Genomic DNA, 15,933 nt, shown 5'->3' on the forward strand with positions numbered 1-15,933 from the left:
AGGTTCCTCAAAAAATTAAAAATGAACTACCCTATGACCCAGCAATCGCACTATTAGATATTTATCCAAAGGATACCAGAGTGTTGATTAGAAGGGGCACATGCACCCCAATGTTTATAGCAGCACTATTGGCAATAGCCAAATTAAGAGCCCAAATGTCCATCAACTGATGAATGGATAAAGAAGATGTGGCATGTATACACACACACACACACACACACACACACACACACAGGAATATTATTCAGTGATCAAAAAAGACTGAAATCTTGGAGAGGAGTCAACATGGCAAAGTAGGGGGACCCGAAGTTCCCTTGTCCCTCAAACACAGTAGTATTGAGGCCAGAAGACTTGGGATTCCAGGAATCCAGGCTACAGAGTGACAGAAACATCTCCAGAGTCCCACAGGGACAACTTGGAAGGCCATAGGTGCATGATTGCAAATTGGAAGAGGTAAAATGGGTGGCACAGGCATGAAGGAGAGAGATTCCCTTCTGTGGAGAGACAAAAGGAAGAGAAAGAGAAGCTGTGGAAGTATAAGATTATATTTGAACAAGGGAAAAACCACACACTGGGGAATGGAAAAAAACAGAGAAAGAACCAAATTCTAACACTGTCCAGGGTTGTGGAGCTTTCCCTGGACTGGGGCCTGCCACACTGTACACGCACCTGGTGGGGAGGGGGAGCCAGCCCCAGGCTCTGTAGTGAGCTCAGAGGTGCAGTCAGAGACAGCAGTTCTCTCCCTTGAGTGCTGTCAGAAGAAGGTATATAGCTGCTCCAAGAACAAAAGACCCTGCAGGTGCCCGCCAGCTAGAGGCCCTTTGTCAGCCAGGCAGAGTGGCACCACCCCATAACCAGGGGCACAGAGTGGGATCCTACGGGAGACCGTGGAGTGGAACAAACTGGCCCGCTCATGCCCACACAGCCCTGTGAGGATGGCCAGAACAGAGTGGTTTGGGACACCCAGTTGGGGAGGAGAGACTGGGGTGTTGCCATTTTTCTTCCCATCACCAACAAGGTGAGGCTTCAGGGAACACAACAGCAGGCCCACAGTAGAGGTAGGACCCACCTACACCAATCCATGCGCCTCTGTGCCTAGTAACTGTGCATCTACTGGAGTAAGATGAACACTGACCTAACCAGATGGCCCATCCTCCACATCAGCACAGTCACTGGTTCCAAGGCACCATCAGATATCAGTCCAGTAATATCTGCATCTTCTGAGTTGATTCTTGGTCAGTTTATATATATATATATATTTTTTTTCTTTTCTTTTCTTCCTTTTCTTCCTTCCCTTCTCTATTCTGGTTGTTGGTTTGTTTAAGCAGACATTTTTAATCTATTCTTTTTACACCTTTTCTGTATCTCCTTCTTTATTTTCCTATCTCTCTCTCTCCCTGGATTCAGCCGTGTAGCTTCTTTGATTCCCTGCCTGGTCAATTTTTTTTCTTTTCTTTTTCCCCACCCCTGTCATTTCTCTCTTTGTATGGGATGAGGCTTCTTCCAACAACCCCCGTTTTTAAATTTTCTCCAGGGTTACTTCAATTAACACATCAAAGCACACCTGGTAGAAGATCCAAACCACCACTACGAGTAGGGAGATAAAACAACCAGAGTCACAACAACAGAGAACGAGCAACACACTCCAAAAACACCTCCTGAAGGGCCAGGCCCTGGACAGTGTATGACCACTCTTTAATATAGTACTGCTCACAGGAGCAGAACACATAACAAGCTAGTAAAACATGTAAAGGACTGAAAAGTAGCCAAAATGATGAAAAGGAAAAATTCTCCTCAAAAGAAATTCCAGGAAGAAATGACAGGTAGATAAGTGCTCAAAACAGATATAAACAATATATCTGATCAAGAATTTGGAATAATAGTCATAAGATTACTACCTGGGCTTGAAAAAGACATAGAAGACAGCAGAAAATCTATTGCTGCAGAGATCAAGGAACTAAGAAATAGTCATGACGAAATAAGAAATTCTATAAATGATGTGCAAAATAAACTAGATGCATGACAGCAATGATGGAGGAGGCAGAGGAGAGCATAAATGAAATAGAAAATAAAATTATGGAAAATGACAAAGCCAAGAAAAAGAGAGATAAGAAAATACTAGACCACGAGGGCAGAACTAGAAACTAAGTGATTTAGTGAAACATAATAATATCCATATCATAGGAGTTCCAGAAGAATAAGAGAGAGGAAAAAGGGCAGAAGGTTTACTTGAACAAATTATAGCTGAGAACTTCCCTAATCTGGGGAAGGAAGCAGACATCCAAATCCAGGAGGCACAGAGAACTCCCTTCAGATTCAACAAGAATAGGTCTTCACCACAGCATATCATAGTGAAACTGGCAAAATACAAAGATAAAAAGAGAATTCTGAAAGCAGCTAGGGACAAATGGGCCTTAACTTACAAGGGTAGACACATAAGGGTAGTAGCAGACCTGTCCACTGAACCTTGGCATGCCAGAAGGGAGTGGCAGAAAATATTCAATGTGATGAATAGGAAAACTATGCAGCCAAGGTTCCTTTATCCAGCAAGGCTGTGATTCAGAATAGAAGGAGAGATAAAGGCTTTCCCAGACAAACAAAAACTAAAGAAGTTCATGACCACTAAACCAGCCCTGCAAGAGATCCTAAGGGAGACTCTGTGAGTGGAATGCTGCAAAGACCACAAAGGCCCAGAGATGTCACCACAAGCATGAAACCTACAGATAACACAATGACACTAAATCCATATCTTTCAGTAATAACTCTGAATGTAAATGGACTAAATGCCCCAATCAAAAGACATAGGGTATCAGAATGGATTAAAAAAAGAAAACAAGATCCATCTATATGCTGTCTATAAGAGACTTACTTTAGACCTGAGGACACCTTCAGATTGAAAGTGAGGGGATGGAGAACCATCTATCATGCTACTGGAAGTCAAAAGATAGTTGATGCTTATATCAGACAAACTAGATTTTAAACTAAAGACTGTAACAAGAGATGAAGAAGGGCATTATATCATAATTACAGGGTCTATCCATCAAGAAAAGCTAACCATTGTAAATGCTTATGCCCCAATTTGAAACTCCCAAATATATAAATTAATCACAAACATAAGAAATCTTATTAATAAGAATACGGTAGTTGCAAGGGACTTTAATACTCCACTTACAACAATGGACAGAGCATCTAGGCAGAAAATCAATAAAGAAACAATGGACTTGAATGATACACTGGGCCAGATGGACTTGACAGATATATTCAGAACTTTTCATCCAAAAGCAGCAGAGTACACATTCTTCTCTAATGCACATGGAACATTCTCCAAGATAGATCACATACTGAGGCATAAAACAGCCCTTAATAAATATAAAAGAATTGAGATCATACCGTGCATATTTTCAGATCACAATGCTATGAAACTTGAAATCAACCACAAGAAAACATTTGGAAAGTCTCCAAATGCATGGAGGTTAAAGAACATCCTACTAAAGAATGAATGGGTCAACCAGGCAATTAAAGAAGAAATTTAAAAATATATGGAAGGAAATTAAAGTGTAAACATGACAATCCAAACCCTTTGGGATACAGCAAAGACAGTCATAAGAGGAAACTACATTGCAATTCAGGCCTACCTCAAGAAACAAGAAAAATGCCAAATACAAAACCTAACTGCACACCTAAAGTAATTAGAAGCAGAACAGCAAGGAAACCCCAAAGCCAGTGGAAGAAGAAAAATAATAAAGATTAGAGCAGAAATAAACAATATAGAATCCAAAAAGCAGTAGAACAGATCAATTAATCTAAGAGCTGGTTTTTTGAAAAAATAAACAAAATTGATAAACCCCTAGCCAGACTTCTCAAAAAGAAAAGAGAACCCAAATTGATAAAATCACAAATGAAAGAAGAGAGATCACAACCAACACCACAGAAATGAAAACAGTTTTTAGAGAATACTATGAAAAATCACATGCCAACAAACTGGACAACCTGGAAGAAATAGATAAATTCCTAGATATATACACACACACCACCAAAACTCAAACAGGAAGAAATAGAAAATTTGAACAGACCCATAACCAGTGAAGAAATTGAATCAATTATCAAAAATCTCCCAACAAATAAGAGTCCTGGGCCAGCTGGCTTCCCAGGGGAATTGTACCACACATTTAAAGCAGAGTTAATATCTATCCTTCTCAAGCTGTTCCAAAAAATAGAAACAGAAGGAAAGCTTCCAGACTTATTCTATGAAGCCAGCATTACCTTGATTCCCAAAGTAGAGAACCCCACTAAAAAGGAGATTTAAAGGCCAATATCCCTGATGCACATGGATGCAAAAATTCTCAACAAGATACTGGCAAATTGAATTCAACAGTATATTAAAAGAATTATTCACCATGATCAAGTGGGATTCATTCCTGGGCTATAGGCTGGTTCAATATTTGCAAATCAATCAATGTGATACATCACAATAATAGAAGAAAGGATAAGAGCCATATGATCCTGTCAATATACGCAGAAAAAGCATTTGACAAAATACAGTACTCTTAAATACAGAGAACAAAATGAGGGGTGTGGAGGAGAAGGGAAAATGGGTGATGGGCATTGAAGAGGGCACTTGTTGGGATGAGCACTGGGTGTTATATGTAAGTGAAGAATCATGGAAATCTACTCCTGAAGCCAAGAGCACACTGTATACACCGTATGCTAGTTAACTTGACAATAAACTATATTTAAAAATCAATTAATTTAAAAATTTTTTTAATTTAAAAATTTTTTTAAAAGAATGAAATCTTGCCATTTGCAACAACATAGATGGAACTAGAGTCTATTATGCTAAGCGAAATAAGTCAGAGAAAGACAAATATGATTTCACTCATATGTGGAATTTAAGATACAAAACAGATGAACACAAGGGAAGGGAAACAAAAATAATATAAAATGGATAGGGAGATAAACCATAAGACACTCTTAAATACAGAAAACAAAGTGAGGGTTGCTAGAGGGGTTTGGGGGGAGGGGATGGGCTAAATGGGTGATAGGCATTAAGGAGGGCACTTGTTGGGATGAGCACTGGGTGTTAAATGTACGTGATGAATCACTAGATTCTATTCCTGAAATCATTATTACACTATATGTTAACTAATTTGGATTTAAAATTTAAAAATAATAATAAAATAAAATTAGTTGGTCCCTTTGGAGTAAATATCCACTCGGGCTTTTGGTTTCTTCCCTCCTCTCTCCCTCCCTTCTACGGGAATGTGATCTAAGTTGCCTATTGGGTGTCTAGCCTTCATATTTTTTCTGGCCTTAGCTGAGGGCTCCCCTTTCCTTGGCTTCTGAGTTCAACCTTTGCCCTGCTGCTTCTACTGCTTTTTCTTAGCCTATGGAATTTTCTTAGCCTATGGAATATGAATTTTCTTAGCCTATGGAATATGAAGGCCTTTGTCAAAGATGCAGGGACATTCCCTCATCTGCCCTACATTGATGATAACTCGGGACCAGATAGCAGAGATCAAACCAGCCAATGATAAAAATCAGAAAGCCTAGGAAAAATGTGTTCAGTGCTCAGAACACTGTAGATATCTTCAATGCAGATAAGTATCACTTGCAAATCTTACTCCACATCCATAGCAGAGGAGAGAGCCAAAGGGAGCCCTTCTTGTACAAGCTCAAACTTTCAGCACCATGCTGGATACAGAAAAAAACTCCACTCTTATTAAATTGTTGAATCCAGCCCTCAGTGGGTTAAGATAAGAATGGCAAAAATTATGGGAGTCTGCACTCTGTCTTGAGATCAGCAATCACTACTCATGTAAGGACTCCTAGTGTTTCTTCCTCTTTATCACGGTGCGTGTGTGTGCATTAATGCACACATTGACACTCAAACATACTCAACATCACAAATTTATTTTCTAGGTCTCAACTACCTCTACTATTATAGTAGCAAAACTTACATTTTTTGTTAGCAAGCGAAGAATAATGAAAACTTGCATTGTCTTGACTTAAACTTGTCAAGCCATTTGGGGATGTTAGATCTTCAGTCAAACCTACTTTCATTGTTTGAGTAGCCAAGTCTCCCATCATGGTTTGTAAAGGGTTGTGTGTCAAATGTGTATTTAATCTCATATACACAGCCATCAAAAAGAACTTTTCAAAGACAAAACCAAGGAACAGTTTCTTCCTTGGTTGAAACTTCAAACTCATCAAGATATTCCATAAAAAAAAATATCCTAGATAATGCCAAATTATCATAAAATAAGTACCTGTATTCAGTTCTAAAATAGCAAGCAAAGTAGAAGAGAGCAAGCAGGGGAGGGGATGGAAGAGTGTGCAAGGGGAGGAAGAGAGGGAGAAAGGGAGAATTACAATTCAACATTCCATTCTTTAGATATATTGTATGAAACCAGTATTTGAGGCAAGCATATTTTTGACATGATCCAGCCTTCATCCTAGATTTCCTATCCTCAGGACATTGATAGAATAAGGCAATTATTTAGTTACAATCAATTATTTCCTTCAAGATGCTTGTTCCTAGACACCACCAGCAGCAATGTGAAACAGCTTTGGTATATTTGCCAGGTGGTGCAATTGAAATACTGTATTGCATATGCAATTTCTGATTTTTGCACTTACTGGTCAAAGTAAAAATGAAACAAAATCTTTGAAATGACACTGCAAAGCCCATTTTTCAATCAGGGACTATCCCCAAATGGAAACAAGCTGGCTATACCACTTAACTACAATTTCATTCTGGATTTATATCTAGCCTGCCTTAAAGTTTGAAATCTTTTATGGCACAAGTTTGAAATGAGGGAAGAAGGAACTGATTGGTTCAATAAACAATAATAAGTATCTAACCCTCAAAGAAATTAGCTTCTTTTAAAATGACCAGTTTTTCTGTCAGATTTCATCTTCTTAAGTCTCCCAGGAGACAATTTGAGCTAAATAAGTCTCAAGGCCACCTTTCATTATAGAAGTTCATCCATGTGCCCAAGGAACATGCTGTCACAGTGGAAAACCTTGCAAACTTTTAAAGGAAATGCAACTTTCCACTACATATCTGAAAATAAACTCTCAGCTAATAATTTCAGGGACCAGAGACTGCCCTAGATCTCTCTTTTCTAGGGTGGGAGATGCCAATATGAACATTACTGGGTTTTTGTTAAATTCATGAAGTCTTATGTGCCTTAATCTCATTAGGGTGAGCCACTGCTCCCTCAGGCTTCTCAGTGGGGCCAACCCTTAGGGAACAGGGTTCCCTATAAAGACCTGTAGACCTCACTGGCCCAGAAGCCAAATATCAGGTTTATGTTTCCAACTAGATTCATGGACCCAGAATCACCTTATACGATTCATTGTCTTTTGACTTTATATGTGTAGGAAAAGTGACATATGATTTAAAGAGAAAAAGAGCTTTCTGATATCCAAAGACAAAGTCTAGGATATGCTCACTAAGAAATGTTCATCTTACTTACACAAGCTTTAAGCAAAATCAGAAAAATGCAAAAGTGTGGTGAAAAGAACACAAACTTTGAGTTTAGATAGAAATGAGTAAAATACCAATCCCAGTGGATTTTTCATTTTTCCAACTGGGGATTATAATACCTTGAGTAGATGATGGGAACAGTTAGCATTTTATGTAATGTCTGGTATAAACATGGTCTTTAATAAATGATAACTATTATCATTGTTACTACAATTATTAACATGTAAATTTGAATATTTTCTCTGAACCTAACTTATCCTTTTAAAAAATGTAGGCTTCTTCCTCTTATAAACTTGTGTCAAAATAAGCTGCTAGTTACATATATTTAACACTGAGTCTTAACTCATATTTTATGTAGAAATGCATATAAATTGCTACTTTAAGAGGTTTCACACATATGATTTTTATGATACAGATAGTTTAGGGCTCATTATGTCTGTTCTACCATATCCCATTACTGTCCTTCATGAAAACTTGTGTGAAAACTTTCCTGTAGCATGACTTGACATGACAGTGTCTGCCCTTCTCTTGGCATCAATATATTATACACAAATTAAGTCATATCTGCATTTTTTTTTCTTGAGGATGGAACAATTATAATAGTACTAACTTTCCTTTAGCCCAATTGTGAACTTAAACTGGAAAAAGTTATTTAGCAGATGTTGTCACCCAAAATTGTAAATTGTGCCCCTCAAAAACATGTAGTCCTAACCCTCAGCAGCCATGAATGTGACTATATTTGGAAATAGGGTCTTTTCAGATGATCAAGTTAAGGGGCGCCTGGGTGGCGCAGTCGGTTAAGCGTCCGACTTCAGCCAGGTCACGATCTCGCGGTCCGTGAGTTCGAGCCCCGCGTCAGGCTCTGGGCTGATGGCTCGGAGCCTGGAGCCTGTTTCCGATTCTGTGTCTCCCTCTCTCTCTGCCCCTCCCCCGTTCATGCTCTGTCTCTCTCTGTCCCAAAAATAAAAATAAATAAAAATAAAAAAAAAAGATGATCAAGTTAAGATAAGGTCATTAGAATGAACTCTAATTTGATATGACTGGTGTCCTTATAAAAAGGAGAATTTGGAAACAGAAACAGACACATGAATAAGGAGAATGCCATGTGAAGATGGTTGCAATCATTGGCATCTGTAGGCAAAAAAAAAAAAAAAAAAAGCCAAAGATTGCCAGCAAACCACCAGAAGCTTGGAAAGAGGCATGAAACAAATTCTCTCTCATCCTTCAGAAGGCACCAACCCTGCCAGCACATTCACCTTGGACTCCAGCCTCCATAGCTGGGAGACAATAAGTTTCTGTTGCTTACACCACCCAGTTTGTGGGACTTTGTACAGCAATGCTAGAAAACTAGTACAGAAGGTGACCACTTATACGGATCTTTAATATCGTTATGCTAATTTTTCTTATACCATCCTTAAAATTTGAAAAAAAAAAACAACAACATATAATCAAGAACTGGTAGGGGCGCCTGGGTGGCTCAGTTGGTTAAGTGTCTAACTTCAGCTCAGGCCATGATCTCACAGTCCATGGGTTCGAGCCCCACATCGGGCTCTGTGCTGACAGCTCAGAGCCTGGAGCCTGCTTTGGATTCTGTGTCTCCCTCTCTCTCTGCCCCTCCCCCACTCATGCTCTGGCTCTCTCGCTCTCAAAAATAAACATTAAAAAAAAGAAGAACTGGTATATCTCTGAAAATATGTCCATAGGCCACAAGGATCTACAGTTTCCAGTTTGAGAAACAATGTAAAACAGAACTTAATAATATTAATACCATATGTTACATATGCACCTCCCCATCTCATTGGCAACATAAGCCAAAGGCAAAAGACTTGCATTAGAAGCTCTTTGGCATTATGCCACATCCATGCACAAAATATTCTGAAGGGTAAAGTTCAGAGAAAAAAATTCTAATGATGCGCTTTTTCAAGGCGGTCACATCCATTATACTGTAACCCTTCCCCATGGTCCGGCAAGACCACACTGGTTGCCATTTACCAATATAGCAATGAGTTATTGTTCCATTGGAGGCTGACTTTGGTTTTACAGTCTTAAAGAAAAAAATGTTTTAAAAAACCACCAAAAGATTTGAGAATAAAATCTGATATACATCAGTTTGTTTCCTGAATCTAGTAGAAACCTGTTTATTTGTTTAGTTCTGGGCAAGAGATATTATTTCCTGGGAATTTTTTTTTTTAATATTCCAAATGCTTCAGTCTGAAGCCTGCAGGCTCTACTGCATTCTGTTTAGCCTATATTTAGAACAAAGCAAACACATGTGATTCTTTAGAGCTAAGCACTTCTGCCAGTGGGCCCTGGAAAATTGCTAACCCCAAAATAAAACAATACCGCTTTCTTTAAATACTTCTGCTTACACTTACAGTGAGGAGATATTGACAGCAAGCGTCAGTTTGAGTGACTGAAAATAAACAGAAGTGAAGAAAACAGGGATTTTTGGTATTAAAGCCAGATTTATTTAGAGGAAATAAATGACAAGTATCATTATTTTCTCAAATAGCAATCTCAGGATATCTCACCCATGAAAAAAAGTTCTTATGTCATTTCCATGACCTCTAAAGAATTATTAACAGCTCTCACTGATCTGATCATACTCACATTGATTCTAAATTGAGGCCAACATAGAAAGGCAAGGAAGATAGCTTAGTTTACCCAGAAAGACAATCTACAATAACAGGAAAAGACACCATAAGTTAAAGTGACCCTATCTTGGTGAAGGTCTAACTTTACCTTAGACAAGTAGCAATATCTCAAATATTGGACATTCCCACAATGGAGCAGCCTGTGCAAAAACAGCAGAATATTCCACTGAGTGACCTTCATGTACTTCCTAAAACCCTGGACTTACCACAAATTCAAAGTTAAGAACATGGGCAGGGAGTGAGATGTGTATTCTCACTTTGATCTCATTGATGTGTGAACTTTGAAAACTCACAACCCTTCTGGGCCTCAGTTTCCCCATCTATAAAATGACTGCATTGGATTAAAGATTCTAAAGTGCATTCTAGTGTTACAATTTGGAAGGGAAATAAAATTATCCAACTCATGGTTGCCAATTAAATTTTCTTTTTCTCTTTTTTTCTTTTTTTTTTTTGACAATTAAATTTTCTAAGACAACTCTATTGAGTTCACACTTCCCATTCTTTCAAAGTTCAAGTTCAACCATCATTTGTATTTAATTAAAACTATGATGCATAAAATCATATAATTCATAATGATTTCCTAAAGACACCAAATAAAATGAAAGCTTCCCCATCACTTCATGGAGACAAAATTTTCTTCACATTTAAATCTGCTTTAAAATAGAAAAAAAAACTTGACATATATACACTACATGCTAAGAATGGTTATCCTGGGTAAGAAGAGTATGGTAATTTTTATGGCCTTGATTGTACATATCTTAGTGTTCTAAAACTTTCACACTGAACATGTTTTGCATTTGGAATCAACAAAAAATAAGTAGGGGTACCTGTGTGGCTCAGTCAGTTAAGCATCTGACTCTTGGTTTCAGCTCAGGTCATGATCTCATGGTTTGTAGGTTCAAGCCCCACATCAGGCTCTGCACTGACAATGTGGAGCCTGTTTGGGATTCTCTCTCTCTTCCTCTCTCTCTTCCTGTTCCCCACTCACGCATGTGCACATGCGTGCTCTCTAAAAATAAACCTTAAAAAGATAAAATAAGTAGCATGTTTTAAAAGTCTGTTTTAAGAGTGTCACAAATAAATCTTTAAAAAAACAAATAAACAAACAAAAAGCAGACTCACTCCCATAAATACAGAAAACAAACTGATGATTGCCAGAGAGGATGGGGGTGGGGGATGGTCAAAATGGGCGAAGGGGAGTGGGAGATACATGCTTCCAATTATGGAATAAGTCAAGAGAATAAGTGCCAGAGTATAAGGAATATAGTCAATAATATTTTAATAGCATTGCATGGTGACAGATGGTAGTTACACTTGGGGAGAGCGTAGCATAATGTATAAACAAATAACTATGTTGTACACCTGAAACTAATGTAACATTGTATGTCAACTATACTCAAAAAAAAAAAAATTATTGAAAAAAAAGAGTGCCACAAATCTCACCATCACTCAAATTCTGTCTTCTTAGAGCATTTGGTATTTTGTATTTATCCATACTACTGTTAATATGAATTAGCACTACAAAAGTATTATGTGCAGTTATTTTTTTACCTTAAATATATTTGTTTTTAATTTTATTGAGAAATATTTTATATATTATAAAATTCGTCCATTTCAAGTGTACAATGTAATGATTTTTTGTTACTTTACTGAATGGTACAACGTTTACCATAAGTCAGTTTTGGAACATTTCATCTCCCCAGTAAGACCCTCATGCCCATTTACAATTAATACCTGTTCCCTAAACACATCACAGCCTCAAGCAGCCATTAATCTACTTGTCCCTATCAATTTGACTTTTCTGGACATTTTATATAAATGGAATTATATAGTATGACGACTGTTTCTGGTTTCTTTCATTACACATGTTTTTGTTGATTTTGAAGGGAGTTCTCTGTGCCTGTTAGACTTGAATGCCTATTTCCTTCCCCAGACTGGGGAAGTTCTCAGCTATAATTTGTTTCAATAAACCTTCTGCCCCTTCTTCCCACTTTTCTTCTGAGATGCCTATGATATGGATATTGTTTCATTTCATGGAATCACTTAGTTCTCTAAGTCTCCCCTCGTGATCTAGTAATTTCCTTTCTGTCTTCATTTCAGCTTCATTATTCTCCATAATTTTATCTTCTATTTCACATATTCTCTCCTCTGCTTCTTCAGTCCTGATTGTCACTTTATCCAGTTTGTTTTGCATCTCAGCTATGGCATTTTTTCTTTCATCCTGACTAGTTCTTGGGTCTTTGATCTCTGCAGCAAGGTTTTCTCTGATGTCTTCTATGCTTTTTTTTCAAGCCCAGATAGTAGTCTTATGACTGTTTTCCTAAATTTTTGTTCAGATATATTGCTTATCTCTGGTTTGAGCAAGTCCCTGGCTGTGATTCATTCTTGACCTTTCTTTTGGGGAGAATTCCTCTGTCTTGTCATTTTGGCTAAGTTTCTGTCACTTGCACTGTTTTAAAAGCTTACATTTCCTGCACCTGAGCACACTGCTATATTAAAAAGGGGTCATACACTGCCTAGGACCTGGCACTTCAGGAAATGTTTCTGGTGTATGTTGTGTGCACTCACCTGCTGCATTTTGGATGTTCTTTCCTACTGGTCAGTCCTCTGCAGACCTTCTCCTTGCTGTCAGTGGTGGAGTGTCTGGACCTTTAACTAAATGTGCTTTGGTTTGTTTGTTGAAGTAACCATGGAAAAAAAGGGGGCGGGGGGGGCAGATGATCCCAAAAATAGAGAAAAGGAAAGGGAACAAAAAAAAAAAAAAAACCCAAACAGAGAACCAAAAAACTGTAAGTCTGATTCCAAAGAAAAAAAAAGGAAAAAAGAAGAGAAGGAAAAAAAATTAAAAAGCCTGATCCAAAAAAAAAAAAAAAAAAGAAAAGAAAAAAGGAAATGAAAAAAAAACAAACAAAAAAACAAGAATCTATGAGCCTGATTCTAAAAGAAAAAACAATATGAAGGAAGAAAAAGAAAACAAGAACTATCTTGTTGCATTGGGAGCATGGAGAAGTGCTGGCTATGCTGGTCTGGAAGAGGTCCCCTGCCTTGGCTCAGAGACAGTCTTACCCCGGAAATAAGCGGTTGCCAGGCATCGGGGGCGGGGTTTGGTGAAAGTAGGTCCCACCTCCACTGGGGGCCGCTGTGTTGCTCTCTGAAGTCCCACCTGTTGGCACTGGGGGGAAAATGGCACCACTCCAATCTCTCATCCCTGGACGGGGTGTGCCACGATCCCCACTGTTCACTCACCCATCACAGAACAGTGAGGGCAGTCGGCTTGCCGGGTGCTGCAACTCTACTGTGTTTTTTCCTGGGTGCGCAGCTGGGTTTCAAAACCAAAGTCTTAAAGGACCCAGAACTATAAGGATCTGCTCCCCACCTGCTACCCTCCGGAGTAGAGGTTCTCCATCTTGCTGATAAAAGGCCTTTGGCCGGCACCTGCAGGGTGTTTTGTCCTTGGGGAGACAATAAACCATCTTCCGAAAGTATTCCAGGAAGGGGACTGTTCTCTCCCAGAGCGCCCCATAAATTGCTATATCACCCTATGCACCCCAGGGCCAGCTGCCTTCTCTCCAGGAGCCTGCACCAAGGCTCCACTCCGGAGAAAGTCACACACTTTCAAAACTTCAGAGTTTGAGCTCCAAATGCTGTTTGCTGAAAAGCCGCTCAGTACTTCTTGCTCTCCAGTCCGTGGTCCAGAGAGGTTTTCTTCTTGTGCAAACTCGATGCCGCAATTTCTCAACTCCCCCCCCCCCCCCCGCCTTTAATCTCTCCACAGAAAGGGTTCCCTCCCCTCTGAGGCAGGCCATTTTTTCTCTCCCCCAATTCACTTCCACACACTTCGCACCTGCCAAGCTGTCCTCTCCAACTGTGGAGATCCTTCTGCCAGTCCACAGATCAATTTCCTGGGTGTTCCAAGTGATCTGACCTGGATACAATTGTATATGAGGCACAAGGAAAGCCCAGGTTCCCCTTCCTTCTCTGCCATTTTACCTGCTCTCCTCTCATTCCACATAACGTTTTTGAAGTTCATCTTAAATGTAGCGTGTATCAACAGCCCGTTCCTTTTCATTGATAAATAATATTCCATTGTATGACTATGTAACATTTTGTTCATCCATTCACCTTCCAGTTATTATTTTTTTATTAATAATATTTATTTTTAACGTTTTTATTTCTAATACTGCTGCTAACTCTTCCTCTCAGTTTTCGTTATTTATCAGTGTTATCACTCCTAGAATACAATGTCAAGTAAGTTGATTCTTTTCCAGATATTTTGGAGAGGAACTGAGGACTGCCAATAACTAGAACCAGTTTGCCAGTCACATGAATGATCCATCTTGGAGGCAGATCTTCCAGCCCTGGTTAATCCCCCAGTTGACATATTGACCACAGCTTCACTAGAGACCCTGAGCCAGAGCCACCTAGCTAAGCTGCACTCAAATTCCTGACCCACAGAAAAAAATGTGAGATAATAAAAGTGTATATTATTTTTTAAGCCACCTAAGTTTGGGGTAATTTGTTATGCAGCAATAGATGGAAAATAGAAATCAGATGGTCTTCTGTATTCCAGAAATTAACCATAAACTTTGGTTTGTTTGTGTCTTCCTATATCCTTCCCCATCTACTTGCAGGAACTTTATGAATTTATTCCTTTAGTATTTCACAGCCATTTTGATAGGTTTGGGGAAGAGATCAGAATATTTGCATGCAGTCTACCATCTTGTACCAGACCTCAGACTATTTTGTTTGAAATGATGAACATTTTTCTAAATGAAGCTTGAGAATCAACTGCTGGGGAGTGGGGAGGACCACCGTCCTCCCCCATGCCATGGTTGTTGATCACAATCTGTCCTTCTGTATTTGCCAACAACATACTTTCCTGGAAAGATGAGGAAGTTTGTTAAAATTCCTGAAGGAGTTGGAAAGGAACAACCATGCGCACATGAAAATCACCTGGGGAACTTACCTCAAATGCAAATTTCCATACCCATTAGCAAAGATTCTAAATGGGGCATTTTTGTATGTGTTTTTTTAAAGGAGCACCATAGGTTATGGAAAAGGACCATGAATGGAATAGAAGAAGCATTCCAGAAATAGATCAAAATAACCATAGAACTTTAATACATGATGAAGATGGCATCTTAAATCACTAAAAGATGAACTTTTAGGGGCGCCTGGGTGGCTCAGTCGGTTAAGCGTCCGACTTCGGCTCAGGTCATGATCTCGCGGTCCGCGGGTTCGAGCCCCGCGTCAGGCTCTGGGCTGATGGCTCAGAGCCCGGAGCCTGCTTCCGATTCTGTGTTTCCCTCTCTCTCTGCCCCTCCCCCGTTCATGCTGTGTCTCTCTCTGTCTCAAAAATAAATAAACGTTAAAAAAAAAAAAAGATGAACTTTTAATAAATGGTTCTGGGATAACTGGTTTGGCCACTTGAGAAAAGATAAAAAATTAAATCCTGACCTCATACTATGCATAAGAATAAACTACACAGTTACTATCAAATGAAAGATCTATTATAAAAAATGAAATCGTCCAAGTTCTGGAAATTTGCGTTGGTGAATTCCTCTATAACCTACCTATAGGAAAATGTTTTCTGATTATCACTAAAATCTATATGCAATAAAAACGCCCAGATGATTCTTTTACAGGTTGTCCTCAGATGTGATACAGAAAGACATCATGCATACATGTGGCTGACAAAATATATTTGTCCATCATGTCTACTAGGCTTATATGAAAAATTCCATAGAATTTTTATGACATCCATGGTATATTTTATTTGTACAAATGCTT

This window comes from Neofelis nebulosa, chromosome 9 (assembly GCF_028018385.1).
Source record: "Neofelis nebulosa isolate mNeoNeb1 chromosome 9, mNeoNeb1.pri, whole genome shotgun sequence".
NCBI lineage: Eukaryota > Metazoa > Chordata > Mammalia > Carnivora > Felidae > Neofelis > Neofelis nebulosa.